The sequence below is a fragment of the Lates calcarifer genome, linkage group LG3 (assembly GCF_001640805.2).
Source record: "Lates calcarifer isolate ASB-BC8 linkage group LG3, TLL_Latcal_v3, whole genome shotgun sequence".
NCBI classification, from domain to species: domain Eukaryota; kingdom Metazoa; phylum Chordata; class Actinopteri; family Centropomidae; genus Lates; species Lates calcarifer.
The window spans coordinates 13,248,014-13,269,444 of NC_066835.1; the positions used below are offsets into that span (position 1 = coordinate 13,248,014).

General features: G+C 39.6%; 1 protein-coding gene across 1 annotated transcript in view; it reads right to left on the minus strand.

Moving 5' to 3' along the window:
* LOC108898204 (CUB and sushi domain-containing protein 3-like) overlaps nt 1–21,431 on the minus strand; it is a 311,569-nt gene that overhangs the window by 254,245 nt on the left and 35,893 nt on the right.

Below are 21,431 nucleotides of genomic sequence, written 5' to 3' on the forward strand. Positions count from 1 at the left end.
TCAATAGCTTAGGGAAATCCAGTGTGTTGCTTTGGTGGTGAAGGGCGTAAAAGTTGCATTATGTAGAGAAGATGGAACATGTTAATCAAGGTATAGTAATTTCTCAACTGTATGAAATCCCCTCAATCAACATTTTGGCTTTCATTGCCAATAAATGCTACCTCAGGATCATTTAGTAAGATAAAGAAAAAGGCCTAACAGCTATAGCAAGACATAAAATCTCTTTCAACCACTCTAAAAGTTGTTAGTCATATATTGAAATGAGAGAGGAAATATTTTACCCCCTTTTAGATTCAGACATTTGTTAAGAGGTTAAATGCACCTTTCAGCGTTCTTCATTTAAGAGATCCAACAGTAGTTTACCACCTTGTGTATTGTGAGAGACAATGAGTCCTGTGCATTAGGTCATTTCAATAGTAAGGGGACATAGGATTGTACTTAAAAATAATGTTTAATGCATTATTCGAAGTGCTAAAGCTAGCTGACTGGTATCTGTGCAACACCTGTGGAAAAGTGTCACTGGGAAAAACTGTCACCCAAAGGACTTCATCCTATACTTATTTTAAGATGGGATTCAGCTGAACACATACTGTAATGTACTTTTCCAGCACCACCCTCCATCAAATCCACAGGGGCCCACACAATCTCCTCTAGCAGGTGACTCATAACTGGCATTAAATACATCTGCAGGGGCAGTAAGATGCTTGTTCGAGGGACCAGCACGTTGTGAAGGAGGGTGGAGGGTGGGAGTCACGTGTCCACCATCCCAATACATTTTTCTTACCTAGATTTAAACCAGCAAACATCCAATCTCCAGGCTACTGCCATCCCACATTCTAAACAGTCAAAACCACACAAAACCTTGATGTACTTTTTAATATTCCACCCATTTTGAATAGTAAAGTTGTTGTCATGTCCTATCAAGTGATGGTCTCTGGAGTTGGTTCACTGACGGTGAATTGTAAACGGACTCTGTGGGCTTGTAAAATGTTGGTTTGAGATGATACATCAAAATAAGTTGTAAATTTTCTTACTGCAGGGCTTACATCTGTGACTTCTTACCATATGCCAGCAAAATCACCACTGGTGCTGTCATAGCAGTTGCTTCATTATTTACTGTCTATGGAGCAGCTCCAGGATTTGTCTAGAGATGACATCATCTCCTCAGTCTTTGTCTCTGCTGTTTTGCTTGAGGAGAAACTTGTTTGAATTCACAAATTAAAATGAAGCTGTAGAAAACTGCAAAAACAACACACTCATTTCCTGTATATATCTGAATGAAATTTAAGATAAAAATGGCAAAACACCACTGAGGTGAGTCACCCACTGACTTTCAGACTCCCTTTTACATTGTGAGTCATATATGACAAACTGACATTATTGATCTGAACAGCCCTGTCACATGACTAGCCCTGCCACATATATGTTCCACATATACAGAAACCCTTGAATATTCCTATACATGTATGTTGCTAAAAATGTCTCCATACCACCCATATATTTGTCAAAACACACTGATAGTACTGGGCCAGAGCAGAGCTCAAAAGAACATGTTACATAGATGTTATTACATACACACCTCGCTAACACAATAGCTAAGATAGAATATGGACACGAGTTGGGTACACTAATGTGAAGATACAGCAGCCAGGAACATGTCTTCAGTAGCACCCTATAAGACAGCATAGTCAACAAACATGAAGACAGCAAACACAGTCTTTACAGGTGTATGATCAGTGATGGATTGAGGGTAGGACACTAAAGGGTACTTCTGTACTTTGCACTTAAAACAACACTGAACATCTGCTCTGATGACAGAACAGCATACCATTTTGCCATATGAGAGCTATAATCCATCCCACAACCTTTGCCCAAAGACTTTTTAGATTGCGCTTTAGATAGTTATATGGGGCTTGCATGATACTGAATAGGGAATCAGTGTCTTGCTCAAGGACAATTCAGCAGGGCACGTTGATGATGTAGCCAGGACATGAAGCTGAATTTCTCTACTGCACCTACATTACTCTCTCTCCTCCAGAAATACAAACTGTGAACAGTTTTTCTCGGCTTCTTTTCAGCAATTCCATTTGGGGCAGACACTTCCATTATCAGCTTATATTTGGGTCTATTTCTGAGAAATCTTTCTTGGCAACTGAAAAGCGTAATTAGGCCACACTACTGCTTCATGTAATCTATTTTTCTTTTCTCACATTTTATATTTGGTGCTCTTGCTCAAACCTGGCAAATATCTGAAAGCCATAAAAAAAAAAAAAAAAAACTGAAGGTTTCCAAATCTGTGAAAGTGTCTCTGGCAGGATCACCAGATTGGAGAGAAACACAATTATGACATTTAAACACTTCTGAGATTAACTTAAAAACAATAAAAACAATCCCAATGTGAGTATGCTGATGGCTCAGTGAGCATGACTTTTATCAAATCATGTCATCCTTTCTTCTCTGTTTATTTTATGTCAACAAATAAAGCAGGTGAGATATAAAATTATTAAATAACAAAAATAAATATGTCTGTTCTCTTCAGTTGAAATCAACAAAGAACAGTACACCTTTGTATGTGATTTCTGTGGCATAAATTCAGATCTCAACCTTCTTTAATGTAATTCCACACAGGACTTTAAACACATATTGAGCCTAAACCAGATGTGTCTATTTCTATAAATCATTTTTCTGGCTAACAAGGTGATGACTGAATTCTGGTTTCAAACACAAGTAGTTTTAACTGGGGAGCCAGCTGTTACACTGTATTGGCATCGATCGATTACTGTGTATATACAGGGGTAACGCAACTCATTGCTACTGTGATTGATCACAAGCAGTCTGGACTGAAAATTGATTGTTTCCAGGCAATGATTAATTCATAAAAATGAGCCCCGAAGACAGCCATGTCAAACCAATGAATTATGATAGTGATGTGTTTAATGAAAGGGGTGATAAAAAAAAAAGAACAATTTGCTGGCCTGGATCAAATTTAGTTACCTCAGGACCCTCTGCCTTGGGAAGCTCATTACAAACTCTGAGAAGTCTTTGACATTATTGATCTCTGTAGGGAAATTATGTTTTTACCTCTCAACCCTCCAGAAGCACAGAGAAAAGCAACCAGCTCAGAGTTTTACACTCAAGATATACACCAGTGGACCCATGGGCACCCGAGGGCTACAGAAAGTGGTGCTGTTGCATCCCAGTTTTAAAGGTGTACTCCGGGGACTTACCATTGCGCTTTCACTAAGTTGGGGAGCGCACAGGAGACGGATTAAATAAGAACGGTCCAAACTGATGCAGTAGAGGCTGGGATATCCTGACTTTTAGTCACTATCTAGACTCTAAAAACACTTTATCCTACATCCACAACGCAACTCAATAGCATCTTTTGTTACTTTTGACTGGTGGTGCATGTAGTGTTATATCTATATTATTTATGGTTTTTCTCATCTTATATTCTATATTTTATACATCTGGTTCTGTTATTGCTGAACTGAGCAGTTCGTTTTGTTTTGTTTTTTTTTCTCATTCAGCTCATTTCATTGTACAGGTGATTCTGTGTTAACCAACAAATGACTAATAAAACTAAACTGAACTGAAATGAACTGAAGGGACAGGGTTACAAATAAGGACAAATAAGCAATGTCCAGAGCAAATTCAGGACCCCGGACAGCAACCCAAGAGAACAGTGGGTGGTTTACTGTCCCTAAGTTCAATTACAAAATCCCACTAATACTGTTGGGACAATTTCTCAGCAATACAAAAAATGCTTACCCACATTATGAAACTGTCATATCATTTATTTAGGAAAGAGGTTTGAGTATCTTTTTGAACCTAAGTTGATGACACAGTCTCTTTTCTAAAACAGCAAACTTTGAGAGTTTGTTACTCTAACTAAATATCTTATCTTCCCCCTTCTCCTTTTCACACACACACAGACCACACACACACACAGACAGACAGAGAGAGAGAGAGTCTCTCTCTTTCTCTCCTTCCTAGTTCCCTTGCTCTTTTTTCCTCCCTACCTCCCTCACTGCCTGGTAACCGTAGCAACAGGCAGAGGGCTGGGCTGCCGAAGTGGGAAGAAAGAAAAAAAATCATATAGGGAGCAACTATATATATATATATATATATATATATATGTGTGTGTGTGTGTGTGTGTGTGTGTGTGTGTGTGTGTGTGTGTAGAGAGAGAGAGAGAGAGAGAGAGAGAGAGAGAGTACGGTGAGAAAGATGAAAAACAGGGTATATAAAAGTGAGACAATTACAGTAGAGCAAAGAAAAGGAACAGATGTAAACAAAAAAAACTAATTACGAAAGTGAATGAGGTTTAGTAGAGAGATAATATATAAAAAAGGGAAGAAGTGTGAGGTGAGGAAGGTCAGAGCAGCAGAAAGATGTTAGAAAGAGAAAATGTGGAGGAAAGACAAAGATGGAGGCTATTTCATTTTGGAACAATAGAAGGATCATCAGGTGAGAATAAGAGCTGAATCACTTTGAGTCTCATCATAGCTTATATAACTGTATAGATATATATCACAGACTCTCCTTGTCTCCTGCTGTCTTCTCACAGCCTCAGCATACCACTTGACTATACATTTGTTCTCAAAATAGAATGATATGTGGGTAGCAGACCGAATATATGTTGCTTGACTACCCATGCTGTTTGTAAAGAAACACCCAGCAAGGTGAAAAATGACATAAAAATACAGTAAACAATGTAAGAAACATGCTCTCTGAGTTCAGAGTCTATTATATTTTACTGTCAAAGTAATTAATTCTAATTACCAGTGGGATTGTGGAAGACCTGTTTACTGATTTGCAATTTAAAGTATCCATTCATATGTGACAAATGTGATTACTGTAATATGTATGCCATATTCAAATTACAAAATGTGCAAAAGCAATTGAATATTTCCTTGAAATGCAGGCACATCTCTCTCTGAAAATGAAGTTATGCAAATTTTAAATGTTGGGACATTTTCACTTGGCTCTCAGCCCATATTGAACAATATTCCCTTGTTTTTTTTTTTTTTTTGCAGGATCCCTGTAAAACATTTATTTTGCTCGGTAAATGATGAATGACTTGAAGAAATAGCCCAGCTGGAAGCATTGTTGGTTTGGCCAAAGAGACAGACACCACAGAAAGCTGGCAAAAAGCCTTGGTAAAACTGTTCAGACACACACGCAAACACACACACACACATGCAAATGCAAGCACACACACATTTCCTGAGAAAAAAAAGAAAAAAAGAACTGCACCTGCCTGCCCATTTATAATCCAGGAATTTAATTTGAAATTCTTTACACTGGCTTTTTATTAAATTTGCTTTTGATTTTTACATTTTATTTATAACATTAATAATTCTTTAGGCTAACCTCATATTGCAGTGCTTTTCACTTTAATTTATAGAATTCCAGTCGTCCATCTACAAAGTTTTAATCTAAGACAATACTTGACAAAATGTTGGCAGGCAGGACCTCTAAACTTTAATATTGTGGCTAATTAAATACAGTTAGCAAACTCAGGAGGTTTCTCAAGGACACTGGGTAAAGTGAACCAATAACTGGATTTGATCTTATTAAGCTGTAGTAAAATCGACGATACATTTGTCAGAGGTCCAAGTTTATTATTTCACTGCCTAACACACTTGCCTTTTCTAAGCATCCTCACCTTGAGTGCTTACCTCAAAATGGCCCTTACAAGATTAAGAGTATAAATATATACAAATACAAGCTGGTTTCCTTTGTTCTCAGTCAGAATTCACTTTGTATCCATATCAAGCGTATTGTTCAGAGTTAAATTTTTATGGATTTTAGGCATTTCATGAAAATTTCATGTCAGTGTTTTCAAGCACAATGAAACAAATGCAACGTGATTTCTACCCACTTTTGGTGTCATTTGTGTACAGGAAGTTCACAAATGCTCTCACAGTACCAAAGATGGCACTAGCTGGAAGTATGGGAATATGAATTTTTAATGGATGTATAAAAGGGGGATTGGGTGGAAAGATGTGACAGGAACCACTTCTTATTGTTTTGGAATGGAATGAAGTCACTTGGCAAGGCCTGAGAGAAATGAATAACAGAAAGAAGGATGTATATAGGGTCATGCAGTCCAACAAACCTGAGTGATGTATTCTAAAGTTATAAAAACAAGAGAAATGGTACATGCTTGAGGAACCAGGTTCCATTTTGACACTGTGTAATAAAATATGGTCAGTATAAACAATGTTTTTTACCTAATTCCAGATGAAAGTGGCTCTGAAATCCTGAAAACATTTTCCATCCAGCCATCAACCTTTCTTTCATTTTAAACTCCTGCTAGGTAATTGAGCCTCCCTCGTTTCACACCCTGTTCTTTATCTGTTTCGTATTTAACTGCACGAATGGCTTTGTGGGCGTAACTTTTTAACACGTGGTTGAATTTGTCTTCTTGTGTGATCACTTGTGTCTGTCATTGTGTCTGCATCTGATTTTGTGCCTCAGTGTGTGAATCTGTGCATGTAAGTGTGTGTGTGTGTGGTGTGTGTGTGTCTGCATTTGAGAGAAAATGGAAGGAAGGTTGCTGCTGATATTCGTAATGTGGCACTTTTCCAATCTCATTAGCTTAGCATGCAGTGGGCAGCCTGCCCGGATAGACACTATGCATGTGTATGTGTGTGTGTGTGTGTATGTGTATGTGTGTTTGCGTGTCTGTGTCTGGGAGCGTCAGGGCCAGTAAATGCCACCACTCTGGCTGATGGTTCCAATAATGGTATTAGAGAAAGAGAGAAACTGAGAGCAAGTGGGAGATGGAGGGAGAAAGAGAAATAGTGTGTGTGAGAGAACGAGAGAGAGTGTCTGTGAGAGAAAGGAGAAATGTATAGATAGTGACAGTAGCATGAAAAGAAGAAGGGTTTTTTTCAGAGTGGCAACATATGAATAACATGTATGGAGGGGCGTATCTCCTCTTTGAAGTCCTCTCTGTGTGTGTGTGTGTGTGTGTGTGTGTGTGTGTGCTTGTGTGTGTGTGTGAGAGAGAGACAGAGAAACCAAAAGGAAGGTCTTGGTCTAGTGGTAATTGCCGTGCTGTAACACTTGTTGTTGACGTGACTGATAAACAAAAGTGCCTGACATTGGAATCTGTGTGAGTGCGTATGTGCGTGTCTCTCTGTGTGTCTCAGCGTGTGTGTCAGTGGGTGGTTGCGGGTGCGCAAAGACAGAACAAGCAGGAGGGAGAGGATAAAAAGCGACTGACTGTGTAATTGGTGGTTTGACATTAGCTGTCTGCATGACTACTATATCCACAGAGGTGATACAGAGAGAGAGAGGAAGGGAGAGGAAGGGGTGAGATGTGTATTTCTGCATGTGTGTGCATGTTAAGGGAAGTAGTGGAGAAAAGGTGGAGGAAATAAGAGAAAGGGTAAGAAATAGAATAGAATGTATGTTGAAAAACAAAAGGTAAAATTTGTCAGAACTCCATATTGTACATGACAGAAAAACTAGAGACTTGATACTAAAGAAAAAATCTGGGTATTTGCACTATTTTTAGTCATGCTGGGGAAAAAAAAGTATCATTTTCAGAGTCTGTGCAGTTGATGTTCATAAAGCCTGCGGCATTTTAATTAACCTAAAAATGGCAAAGAATGTGAGCTGTGACATCAAAAGCGAGTAAAGGTTAGTAAATCTGCCTGCTGATGAGCACTGGGAATATTTCAGTGAATACGTCCAGGATCACTGCCTTTTATGAAAAGTTAACCCCTCCCTCTGTTCCACCCATCCTTTCATTCATCTATCTATCCATCCAGCCATTTGTCGCTGCTCCCTGTGTGCACACATCCATCATTTTTTTCCCTTCATTTCATTATTTAATCCATCCATCCATCCATCCATCCTGGAGACAGATGCACTCATTTAAATCATTTGAAGCCAAGTGGAGGATTTGGACAGAGGCCGAGTGTAATGCGATGACCGTACTGGCATACGGGAGGGGATGATGGGATAATTGATTGTTTAATTAACCAATTAACTTAATTAAGTCAGAAACCACACCTGTGTGGAAACACCTGCTTTGAGTGCATCCAGCATCCATGCAGCAGATATGCTGCTTGATCATGTGGAAAAGTCCCTGGAAGAGCATTTCAGGGAATCAGACTAATATCATTTAGATTAGTGGAGCGAAATTCAATATTTCTCATCTAGAATGTGTGTAATATGATTACTTATCCATTTCCAGTATACATTCAACTGAAAAGATTACGCATAGACAATGAATAATCTGTGTCTAAACATATATATATATGTGATCTAATGGTATTTCATTTTACTCTAAAACTCTTCTATCTTAGCAGAGGAAGTGTATTTGGGGAATAGAAGAGAGGAACAAACATGAAAAACTGACAGATTTACAAACCGTATCCCGAAATGACCCGCCTTTGGCTGGTAGCAATTTCCAGCCGTTTATTTGATGCCTAAATGCCCCTCTGAAACCACTACAGTCAAAACAATTAAAAGCAGCATTTAGACACACTAAAACGCCCCATTAAAACAAATACTAATGAAATTCTTTCAAATAACACTCAGGCTGGAGTATGTGGAGCTAAACACCTCCATCGAAAGCAATGCTAATGAAATTCTTTGAAAACAACATTTAGATCATTAAACACTAAAACTTTCCATTGATGCCAATATTAATTAAATAACACCAAATCAGCATTTAGATAATGAGATACTTAAACTCATCACTTAAACCAATACTAATGGACTACACCACATCAATGTTTGCACCTTGTGACACAGAACATGCTGTAACTCTAAATTTGTACGTCGATCAAGCAACTAAACTGTGATATGAAAGACCTGAGGCCAATATAATTATGGTTAAAATGATTGCACAATACTGATGGGAGTCCGTTATACATGAATGGGTTTATTCACATAATTGCTACCGTACTGAATACACACACACACACAAATACATGAACTCCCAAACACACACACACACACACACACAGGCAAGTGAGCTCATACACAACCTCAGTGTACCATCAGAATAATCAAGCAGTATAGAACTAAACCCAAACCAGGATAATTGAGTGCCTTTATGTAGTCAATATATTTTAACTCTTATACTGTGCCTAGCTGCACTCTGCAGGTCGCTGGATGAGCTTTATGAAGCAGTGAACAGTGAAGCACTTTCTGCCAGTTAGGAGACAAGATGCTTGGTGGTATATGTTTCCTATTCTGCTGATAACAGGTCAAACACAGCTAATGCAACAGCACGTTGAGATTATTAAGGTGCAGCTACAATCGATGCACTTACATGCAGGTTACTCAAAGAAACCAGGTTACGTGGGTAACTGGGGAACACATTTACATGCACTGTAGGAACCTGATTACTGTAAATCCATGCATTTATGCAGCAGGTCAGTAATCTATTTCTCCTCTAGACCTGACATTATCTTTATGTCATGATCCTCCTTTTATCCACCTGCTTACTCTTCCACTGCCTTAAGTCTGTTATATTCATGCGTAGTTGTACAAAGGTGATTAGAAACTTGGTTACCTGTACAATGTACATGGCAGAGAAACATGCATTCTCTAGGATAAATCTGCCTGGGGAAATCAGGTTTCCCTAATCTCCCAGGTTTCTCATTTGAATGACATTTAAGAAATCAGCTTACTGGATAAAGTCACGGTAACCCGTTCACTGAAGTGCATGTAAACGCAGTCAATGAAATTTTATAGCAGGAAATATTTCACTTTCAAACCTGCACACACAGATGCTTAGAGCAAGGACTTTTGAGACATTCCTGTGTTCTGTAGTATAAAGCTGTATTCCAATCATTTTTACTGGCAATCATATAACCTGTAACCCATTAGGTAGTTACTGTAACATCGCTAGATCACATTCCAGTGCAGCCACAGGACAGGTTTGCATTAGCGCATAAGAGAACTTGAGGGTGAGGTTTTTCCACAAATGACCATAAATGAATGGATGTTGGTGTAATTCAGGCTAAATAGACAGAATATTTATACATGTTTAATATGTGGAGTTTGTTCCACTTGACTTCCTGTTATTAGAAATGTCATTGGAATTATATAAGATGAGTTTGTTTTATGAGTTTGTGCTCATGGCTGTATATTTAAATCCAGACTATTATGATAATCATATAGGAAATTAGGATTCACATGACCAGCTTTAATAAAACTCCTGATTAACACACATATACTACACAGGATAATTCAACTTCTGCTAAATTATGCGGTTTATCACACATTCACAATCCACACTGCTGCTGACTTACAAACAGACAGCAAGATAGTCTTGTCCTCCATCTATGCTCTGCAGGCATCATACAGCCATAGCCAGCCTGCAGCCCACACAGACACACACACACACACACACACACACACACACACGCGCGCGCAAACATATGAACCTGCACACAAAACTGCAAGCCTCCTCTTTCTTGTTCATACTCACGAACACAGACACACATGCACATTGCCTGCAGCGGCGCAGGGTGCTAGACATGAAAACGGCTTCAATTGACTGGAAGGAAGATTTTGACTTCTCTGGAGGGCTGAGAGAGAGAGAAGACGAGAGAGAGACGGTGAGGGAGAGAGTGAGAGAGCATTTGAGACCATTGAAAAGACATTTGTACAAGGATACACACACATGTGCGCACAAGCAGGCATACTGAGACACTTAACGGCCAGACACAAACACCACTGCTTTGCTTTGAACATTGTGCCCATTACAGATAGCTACTGAGATAGCAAAGGGCACCACTGCTATGATGAGAGTACCAGGGAGAGAGAGCAAGAGACAGACTAAAAGAGTGACAGTAAGAGATAAAGACTTTACTTCTACTTCTATCTTAAAAGTCAGTGTGTTTTCTGAGGGCAAAATCAAAATCACAGCTGCCAACATTTCCTTAGCATCAGGTATCTCTTTCTTCTTTTGACCTCAATTTCACAGTTTCTTTTAAAGTGTTACTTATCCTGAGAGAGGTTTCACTCAACATGCATGGCCTTACACAGCAAATCCCCACTTCGTTTTAATACTGCTAAACATATTCAGACCTGCAGGCTGCCCAGTTTTCTTCGCTTGTAATTGGTGCGCCTTGCAAACTTTCACCAAAGCATTTGGTGGTTAAGCGCTCTGCTTAAGGGCAAGCTGAAGGTTGCTGTTAAGGGAGGGAAGTGCGTCCCACTGACACTTAACCATGTCCAGATTTTCCCACCTGCCCTGAGAATTCACAACTATTTTCTCACTGCCTGTTCCACCCACACATCATTCACACACACACACACACACACACACACTGATGTCAGCGCAAGGTTTAAACGTATTGCATCATCAGGTTGATGAGGATTGCTTGTTGCAGCTATCAGGATTTGGTTGGAGTGGGTGTTTTGCCTTTTAAGTTATAATTATAGTTGATCTAAGGACGTGAAATAACTTGTGACAGATATAATGTCTCATTAATGTTCACTTTCAAAGACAAGTAACCTGCGTTGAAGGGCGACAACGACCTAGATGGCCTGCGACCGAAAGATTACTGACCCTTCACCGAGCAACATCTGGACTTGTCGCTGCAGGGTCTGTGGGTGGCTCTCTTTCCATTTCACCCCTTTGACATTATTTTATCAGGCTGCAAAATTAACAGTGTAGGAAGAACTCATGAACACGCCTCTATCTGATTGTGAATATGTAGATGCAAGATGACCAATCTGAAGGATGTTACTGGAAAGAGGAGAAAGAGCAAACCTGAAGTGAATTATTTGTGTGTGTGTGTGTGTGTGTGTGTGTGTGCATGCTGCATGTGTGCATGATTTCTTTTACAGATTGTGTAGACTGAAAAGACTTACATTCTTGTTGCAACACTGATCGCCAATCTGATATAATCTGCCTCAAAGGCATGTGTGATTGTGTGTGGGTGTATGTACTGTATATGTGCAGCTATTGTGCTGTATGTGTGAGGACATGTCAAATCTGTTTCCAGTGGAAGAAACAAAAACAGGATGAAAAGAGCGAGAAAGAGAAAAGGTCTCTCAGCAGTGTTACACCCATAGCCATGTGTATATGTTCAACATTTGATATAAATGGTCACATACATATGCTCGGCATATGTTATGCACATGCAGATCTTTTTTTTTTCCTTTTCCTGTCATTTACAATTTGCTGACAGTTTACACACATACAAAAACGCAGGGGGAAAAAAAACCTACACATACAGTCATTTGCATGTAAAGGAAAACACACACGTGCGCGTACATATATGCCTCCACCCTCCAGCGCTATCTCTTGTAACAAGTCAAAACAATGTGGCAGAGCTGACAACTCATATTAGACCACTAGGCCTTAAAAAGACCAAGTGCGTACACAAGTGTGTATGTGTGTTTAATGTGAGTCACTCTTTCAGATAAATGTCAGGGGTTAGTGTAAAGTCAACGTCTTAAGAGCTGCCAAAGCTTACAGCTCTTTTCTGTGAACTCCAAGTTTAAAAAGCTGGGCAAAAAGTTTGGATTCACCAGGTGAAACCTTTATTGTGGTTGGTGTGACAATTTATTTTGCACAGTTACTGAATAAATGGCCAATTAATCTGATTTGGCCATCTGTTCGGGGGGGATCTGTTTTGGGGGGGAAAAAATTGCTGGGAGAAGATTTGCAGTTTACAATAATTAAGTGCCCCTCTCTTGACTGTTTAGCTTTGTTTGTGTGAGGAGGTTTTCATCCCCAAATGAATTAAATCAAAAGCCTCTTAGGAAGACTTAAGATATCTTCCCTATTATAATGGCTGTGGCAATAAAGTGAACCTTAAGGTCAGCCATCCTGTTTAAAGGTTTCAAGTCTTGGAGAACTATGAAGTGGCTTTTATGAATTGGTAAGTGGCTTACTTACAACAAGGGCTTTCTCTAAAGCCATAAATGCACTTGCAGTTTTCCAAATGTCATGCCATTTTTGTTGAATCCTTCCTCTACGTGAAGTTAGACTACACTTGGGAGGGAATCATTTTTATATTTAACATAACAATTTTAGTGCACATTACCAGGGACATGTTTTCATTGAGACCTGAAAACAATGTCTGTCTGATTGTCTCTTCCAGCATAAAATAAAAGAAAGTGTAGCAAATATATGTGAACGCTCCCTGACCTTATTCAACATAGACATAATAGATACATGAAACACCAGTGTGACCGGGTCTTAACCTTTGCCTGCTGGATTAGTATCTTAACAAAGTAGGCTCATTTTGGGATAACTGTACTTCCAGCTCTGCTCATCTTTCATCATCATAATCATCATCATCATTATCATCATCAGCAGCAGCAACATCTCAATGATTCTGTGGAAAGATTTAAAAGCTGGATGATAAAATCTGTATATTTAGACTTGGGGACAGTCAATCTATTAATGGCTGTAGAGTTACCCAAAAGGGCATTTGTGCTTTGAGTTTGGGTTTATTGTTGCTGCAGCTGCCAGTATGTCTATGAACATTACATGCTTTGTCAAGGTCTTGTGGAATACGGCAATATGCCTGCAGGTTCTGCATTGTTAGGTACTGTACACAAATTCTTAGCAGGAGAGGGTCAGAAAAAGGGGAGCAATCTTTTATTAATTAGAGAGCAGCTGACTTTTTTTTTCATTTGTTGTTGTCATAAATACAATGTGTAGTGGTGCTGGTAATAGTGTTTGAGGTTATTGTTGTGTCAATATATATGTATGTGTGTGTGTGTGTGTGTGTGTGTGTACATATATATATAAATATATATATAAATGAAATCCTAATCATTTCCATACAGTCCCTAATACATGGTGAATTGAGGATTAAGCTAAATGCCTTACAGTATTTTCAAGCAGACCTAATGCAGAGAGGTTCTGTAGTGAAGGTAGTTAAGCTTCATGAGAGAGAATATAATTGGTTTTATTATTTTTTTTCCCCTGCATGCCTACTGTTGTTACAGCATGAGTGCCATTTTTGATGAGTTTTAGTGAGAAGCAGGATGTGTATTATGGTGGTGAAAATTACCACCACCATGAAAGAAGTTATTTCACGTTTAATTGTGACTCACTTAGTATTGATGCTCAGTGGTTGACTCCCACAATAGCTTAGTGAAAAGATTCTGACTAAATTCATAACGACGACACAACCCTTCCAGTCTTTGATGTTACAGAGGGAGAGTGAGACAGACAGATGAGTAAGCTGATCAAACAGCATCCAGCTGCGATGAAAGTTGAACCCTGTTGATGCCACAATAATCGAAAAGAAACACTGTGAGCACGGCACACACACACACGTGTTCGGACACATGCATACCTGTATAGATACACATGCTGATACATCCAGAATAATGGGCAAACATGCTTTAACACACTTGTTTATTCTTGCTACACCGTCATGGGAGACACGGAGGAAACATGTGAGGAGGAGGAGGAGGAAGAGACATAAGTAAAAGAAAGAAAACATGACTGTGATTCAGTTTTAGGTGTGTTCTTCAGGAGCTTTTCTCCTGTCTGATGTTCTGTGTTTTGTCGATCCCACTGTGGAGAAAAGTCTCTGACCTTTTTGTGTGCGCTTGCATTATAGTCTAGTCGTGTTCTGCGGCTCTTCCTTGCACTATATCTACTTTTATTTTAACATTCAAACAAATCTAATCTAATCCAGGCAAGAAAAGGAGAGAAATGTCAAATGCCAGGGGCTGCTTAAACCATTAGTCGATTTAAAACAACTTGACATTTAGCCTCCAGTTTTACTTAAACAGGCATTCAACCATCCTAAAACCTGTTAGCTTTGTTAGCAGTGTTCTTCATTAAAACCAATGGGTATGTCTAAATCGTGTCTGATCTTCCCAAAAAGACTATTAGACAACTGTGACACGCTCAGAATACTGCTTATAAAAGCCAAGAGAGGAGAAAATAGTACAGCTTTTCTTTTGCTTAAAGAATATAAACCTTACTGGGTCACTTCTGTCTTTATGAATTTGTCACCTACTGTAGTAGCACTTCATTTTAAAATCAAAGTATAGCTGGATTTAACCACTACATGGAAGCAACTTTCTCCTTCACATTGCAGACCCTGGAATATACATTACATTTACTGGGAAGAAAATTATCTGTATTATATATGTAGTATTGTAAGTGTATATTTTATCTTTTTATCTACTAGACTGAGTCACCAATTCATGACACACGACGTAGCTGATTAATTCAAAACCTAACCCTACTCTATAATTGCAGCATGTTGCCAGTGATTGGCTGAAATGATATTAGATGTGACTGTAAAGCAATGAATGCCTGCTTGTATTCACCCTCTTAATACTTGTAAATCAACTCCTTTTCCATCCAGCTTTCAAAACACCTCCTGGAACATATGGATATGTATACCTGTAAATCATGTGTCCAATTACATTTGCAACACTCATAATCAAGATTAGTTGAGACGTGTTATCTGTATTACGTCGAGCTTATCCCAAGAGATCTACTGACATTTCCCAGTCTCATCGGTTAGTCGGTTACTCAGCCTCAGTGAAAGGTAGTCAAAATTTCCATCTCTTGTCTTCACCGAGACAATCCGTTGAGACCTTGTGACATTTTCACAGCTAATTTAGCATTTTAAAACTGTCAGCATTATGGAAAATACTGTGCTTGTTTTAAATTGGTATGACTGCCAACTGTCTCTCACATAGACTCCATCTATTCCTCCTGTAATCCCTCTTCCTTTCTGCCATTCTTTCTCTGTTGTTATCTCTCACCTCTTCCAGTTTCTCTCTGCTATCCTGCTCTCCCTTATTTCTGTCCCTTCCCTCCTCCTCTTTCTTTCCTCCCTTTCTTTCCATGAATAGTAATGTTGTCTTCTACAATTTTTAACTTGTATTAAAAGCTTAATTAGGAAGGGAGGGAGGACGATAGAAGAGGAATGTTGGCCCCTATAGCTTTAGCAGGGGTATTAAAAGCTCAATGCTCAGCCACATGCTGATCCCAAAGAGATACCCCTTAAAAGGCTACACACACACACACATACACACACTCCCACTGGTACACACCGACACACACACGAACGGCTGACTTGCCTACAAACACACATACACAAAGTTGCGTGCACAGAATGTTATCGATCAAGGACATTATTATCTGATGGCCACAGCGACCAGTGCTCCCCAAAGTCATCAAGAAAGATGTGGCAGAGAAAGATGGAAACAAATGAACAGAAGAGAGGACAGAGGGGATAAAAGAAGTATGTACTGAGGAGAGGATCTACATAGTGTAAGAGAGAGACTAAAATGGAGGTGTACTGAGATAAAGAATGCTGAGGTTAGATGCTTGACTGTGAGCTGGGAAAAAGAGGACCAAGTGAAGAAGGGGTAAAAGGTGGAGAGAGATAAGGTAAGGTAAAGGTATGCAAGAAAAAAAGACCATTATTCCATGCAGCTTGGCATGTCAGGGGTTTGCCTTGCTGTCAATCAGAACTTTACACTGTTATTGACTGTGAAGAACAAAAAAAAATTACTTTGAGACTGACTACTTAGACATTGCGGGAATTTGTCCTGCAAGAACCTTTGAAGGATATGCGGAAATGTTTTCCATGAGAGTTACACATGTCCACCCTTGAGAAATACTGAGTACAAAAGACTGTATTTTTCTGTTAGCCAGTGAAGGGCTACCTTGAGACAGTTAAAAAGAGGGTACACAAGTAGCCTTGTGACCAGGAAGCTGTGAAATTGACAGCTTCCTGGTCACAAGGCTACTTGTTCAACCTCTTGTTGACACCCACTGCTGGGGTTCGTCATCTTCTAACAGACATGACTTCTCTGCATGCCCATAAACAGCTAGGTTATTACTAACTGCTGCAACAGGGGTGTAGCGCTATTGTACATAAGGCTTGTGATTGAACATTTACAGGCTATCCTGCTCCACCATGACACTAAAGCCAAATGCAATCACTCGTGCTTACTAGGACCAAACATTGTGTTCATTCCTACTGCTATGAAAGAAGAACCTATAACTTATCAATAGGTTTATGATCGAATTACAAGTTAGAATTTATCAACTAACAGATATGTCAGGCACTTGGGGACAGTGGAAACAAGCTCTGAAGAAAACAATGGGATTTATTTTTGAGGTTGATGTGGTGAACTTGTAAACAAGTTGTTGCCCATTTACACAACCAGCAGATATGGAGCAAGCTTTCATTTGAAGTTGTGTTTCTGGTCCTGTAGCAAATGGAAGTCCAACATTCACTCTTCTTTTAGCTCTATTTTGGTCTTCACCAACTTCTGAGGGAAGTGGTGGTGGTGGCTGGTGGGTTTTCTCTACTAAACACTACAGTATGTTTATGTATGAGCCATTTGCTCATTTGGTCTGTCTGTTAAGTGCAGTGCAGGTATAGCATACAGTGGGAAAATCAAAACAGTGGGCTGAAAGACACTAAAACGTTCAGCAAGACTGAAGGGGAACCCCTATAAAACAGTAGCCACGTGATCCATGCTTTATGAAGAATTATTCCTGCCACATTACCTCTAGGCTGCTGAATAAATATTAGGCACCCTTTTTGTGGAAGTCCTGGCTTGCTCAACAGACACGTAGCTGTAGTGGTAAATTGCACATTTTCTGAAAATATTCTTGTACTTGTTTAATTTCTCACTACGAGCTATTATGTCTCTGGAAAGAAGAGCTGGAGTTTAACACGAGTCACCAAATACAGTCTGGCAAAATCTGACTTACTTTGTCTACTCAGCCACCTACCCAAGCATGTAAACTTGGCTGGTAAACACATCAAAGTTGCCAGTGAATTTTGGCAATCACTGCAGTCGACATGCTTCTTGCAGTCCAGGTAATTTTTGTTGCCTGCATCATCTGCAGATTTTCTATTCAAGTACTAATGTGGTGCTTATAAAATAAGTGGCTCACACAAGATTTCATTAGGCTACATATTTAAATTCAAAAATCATTAATGCTTAGGCATGAAACTGAATGAAACTAAGTTCATCTCTGCACCAAAAGTGTATTGTAGACCCTCTTTCTAGAATAAGAACATGTTTTTATTAACCATTCACCTTAAATATGTTACATGGAGTATTTCTCTTATCATCCACCTGCCCCTCCTCCTTCTCTCTCTCTCTATCTCTCAATTCAATATTAATTCGATTTAATCTTCAATCTAATTCAGGAACTCTCTCTGGAGTCTCCTTTTCTTTGATCGTCTCCTCGCTTCCCCTCCCTCTCTTCTTCACTGTCCCCTTCCCCCCTTCGATCCATCCTTTTCAGGTTTTCATCTTCTCAATCTCATCTTCCTTTCAATCTTTCTCTCTCTCTCTCTCTCTCTCTCTCTCTCTCTCTCACTTGCATTTCCAAGAAAGAGAGAGGGAGAGAGGAAGCAAAAAGGGGTGCGGGATGGGGGTCGAAGAGATGCTGGGAGAAATTGAAAGCTTTATAAAGTGAGTAGCTGAAGGTAGGTGAGGTAGATAAATGAACAAAAGTAGATGAAGGAAGAAAAGGACAGGAGAGAAGGAAGAGCAGGAGAGGGGTTTGAAAATGACAGGAGAGAGTGTATTTAGGGACAAATGGATGAGCATGGGAGTAAGAGAAGGGGGAGATGATGGGAGGAGAGAGAAGGGACTGGGAGCACTGAAAGGCACAGAGGGGAGGGGGAAACAAGAAGTTGATAAGCAGAGAAAAGAGAGGGGGATGAAGAGACACCAGCTTTCCCAGATTGCTGATATTTCTCTGGGTTTCATCATTCAGAAGGCCCTCCTGTCAGCACACTGGTGAATGTGCATTAGCCCTTTGCCTTGGGAAAACCAATAAATCTCAGTGGAATCTGATTTCAAACCACAATGCAAAGATGTGTTTACAAAAATGTAGTGTTTCATGTTGCAATTAAGAGTCTTCAATGTTTATTTCAAAATATTTACCTCCTTTTCATGAAAATTTGTCAGAAACTGTGGTGTTTTTTTTTGTACAGTGCCTCAAAATAATTGAGCTTCCCGTACTGCTTGTCAAAATAAGCCTCAATAATGAATAACTATGTGTGTGCAAAGGTGTTTTTCTTCCAGGCAGAATGTGAAAGAAGGGAAAGTTCATGGACTCACAATACACTGTATGGCCAAAAATATGTGGACGAACCTTGTTTATATGAGTTAGTTAGACCAATAAATTGAAGCAGCTGATATTACCTTATTGCAGATACACTGTTATTGGTGTATATGTCTGTAGATTAGTAAAAATTACAGTACAGAAATGCTAAAGTCATGCCCACCTGAAAGCACTGGCAAGTTATTATTTCAAGTATAAAACTGTAAAAAGTGGGAAATAAAATTCAACTGTAAACTTTAAAAAATGTTGTTGTCATATTATTGTAAATAAAAAAATACACTTCTCAAACTCAAATATCAATATTGGTATCTTTGTGGCAGCAGTTTCAGGAGGACCCTGGTAATGCTCTGGTGCACAAAGTGATGTCCTAAACGACAATTAATTTGTTTGGTGTAGAGGGACTTTAGTGGCCTAAAAAAAATCCTGACTTCAGCCTCATCCAGCATCTTGGGAATTAGATGTAACATTGACTGTGACCTATCACCTCACATCAGAGACTGACCGCAATGCTCTTGAATGGGACTAAATTCCTGCTGCCAGGTTCCAAACTCTTCTTGAAAGCCTAGCCAGAGGAGTGGAGACTGCTGTATTAACAGAATGAGATGTTTAACAATCACAAATGGGTTTTAAACTTTGTATATCCACATACTTAAGCAATGTAATGAATGTCTTTGAGATTATAGTAAATATTCATCTCTTTTACTAACATTACTGTTGGCCTTTTCCAGCAGTGCTTGCCTATTCTCCAAAGTAAGTGGCAGCCATATGCTCAGTGAATCTCGGCAGCTATCTCTGAAGGCTCATTACAAGCCAACTGCATTCACTGGATCCATAATCCACTGCCGAGGCCAAATGACACCCCTGATGATTGGACAATGACCCATATATTTAATTAACACTGTAGCTGATTGGCTGCTTTTTTTGTCCTGTGAGTTTAAAGTAACCTATACGGAATTTCCTCTTACATATTTGAATAAATAAATTATAATAACAGGCCCACTTGGAGCCTCAGTACTAATTTTACTTTTCCATCAACAGATTGAATTAAATTTCCTTCTCACCAGACTGTGCTGCGTTTGATGTGTGCGCTGGAGGGGATTTCTTAAGATATGGTGGGAAATTGAGCACAAGACCCTCCCAGACTGGGCCAAATAAAAGCAGGAGGCAGATCATTTGATTAATATCATTTGAGTTCTTTCAATTACTTTTGCACCACTAGGGTGCTGGTTGATAGTGAGTGACTCTGGAGGAGCAGCAATGACAGCTGGGAGGGAGGGGCACGCACTTCCTTCACAATTAAGATCACAACCATACATAGGCACACACAGACACGCCTGTGCACACGCTCACACAAGCACACAAGACATTTTTTACAGTTTTCTGCATAAGGAATTTTACTGTTATTGCCTTGATTGCAGTTTATTTTATTTCCCCCTCTAGTTTTACTGCAAGAACTAGGGCATCCTCCCTCTCACTCTCCCTGCTTTTTTCCCCTCCTTCTCTCACTCGCACACATGCATTAGCCCCAAGCTCAAAACGAAATACACCTGGTGAGAGAGACACATGCACGCCGTGAAGAGAGACAAAAAGCAGAAAGAAAGGGGGAGGGAGGAAAAAAAAGGGAAGGTGGTTGAGGGCTGCCTGGGAATTGAGGACAGAAAGAGGAGAGAGAAACAGAAGGTCTCTCTCTCTCTCTCTCTCACACACACACACACACACACACACACACACACACATACTACAAACATGCTTCATAAAACCATACACACACTCCCCGTGCTGCTCACACACACTGGCCCGAAGCTCAACACAGCTACACCTGGCAAGAGACTGAGAGAGATGCAGGGAGAGCAATAGATGTGAGCTTGCCTGTGAATTGAGGTCATGCAGAGAGAGACAGAGGTAAAGACAATAGGAGGTAGGACGAGTTAAAAAGCACTGATGGCGTGAGCTGGGAAGGAAGCGACTTCACAGTGTGGGGAGGAGAGGGAAGGAAAGGAGAAGGTAAATGCACTAAGGGTTGTTTCAAAGGAAGAAAGTGGATTTCAAACAAAAAGCTGCAAAAAAGGGGAAATGATCGCTTTGCAGTCATTTTCGCTGAATAAATGCTTCAAAAAGGCAAAATAAGTAATGGTCTTGATTACACAGTGTGTGATGAAATATATGGGAAAACAAGTGGAGATTAAAAACCTTCTCTTGCTCACCCAAAAATATTCTGTGTGCCGTTGCATTGACAGGAGTGGGATCAAAGTTATGTGCGAGAGCGTCGGAGGCGTATGAGAGCAGAGTGTCAAAAAATTAACAATCTTATGCTTGAATGCAGTATGAAAGGGTGTCAGTGAACTGCAGAATA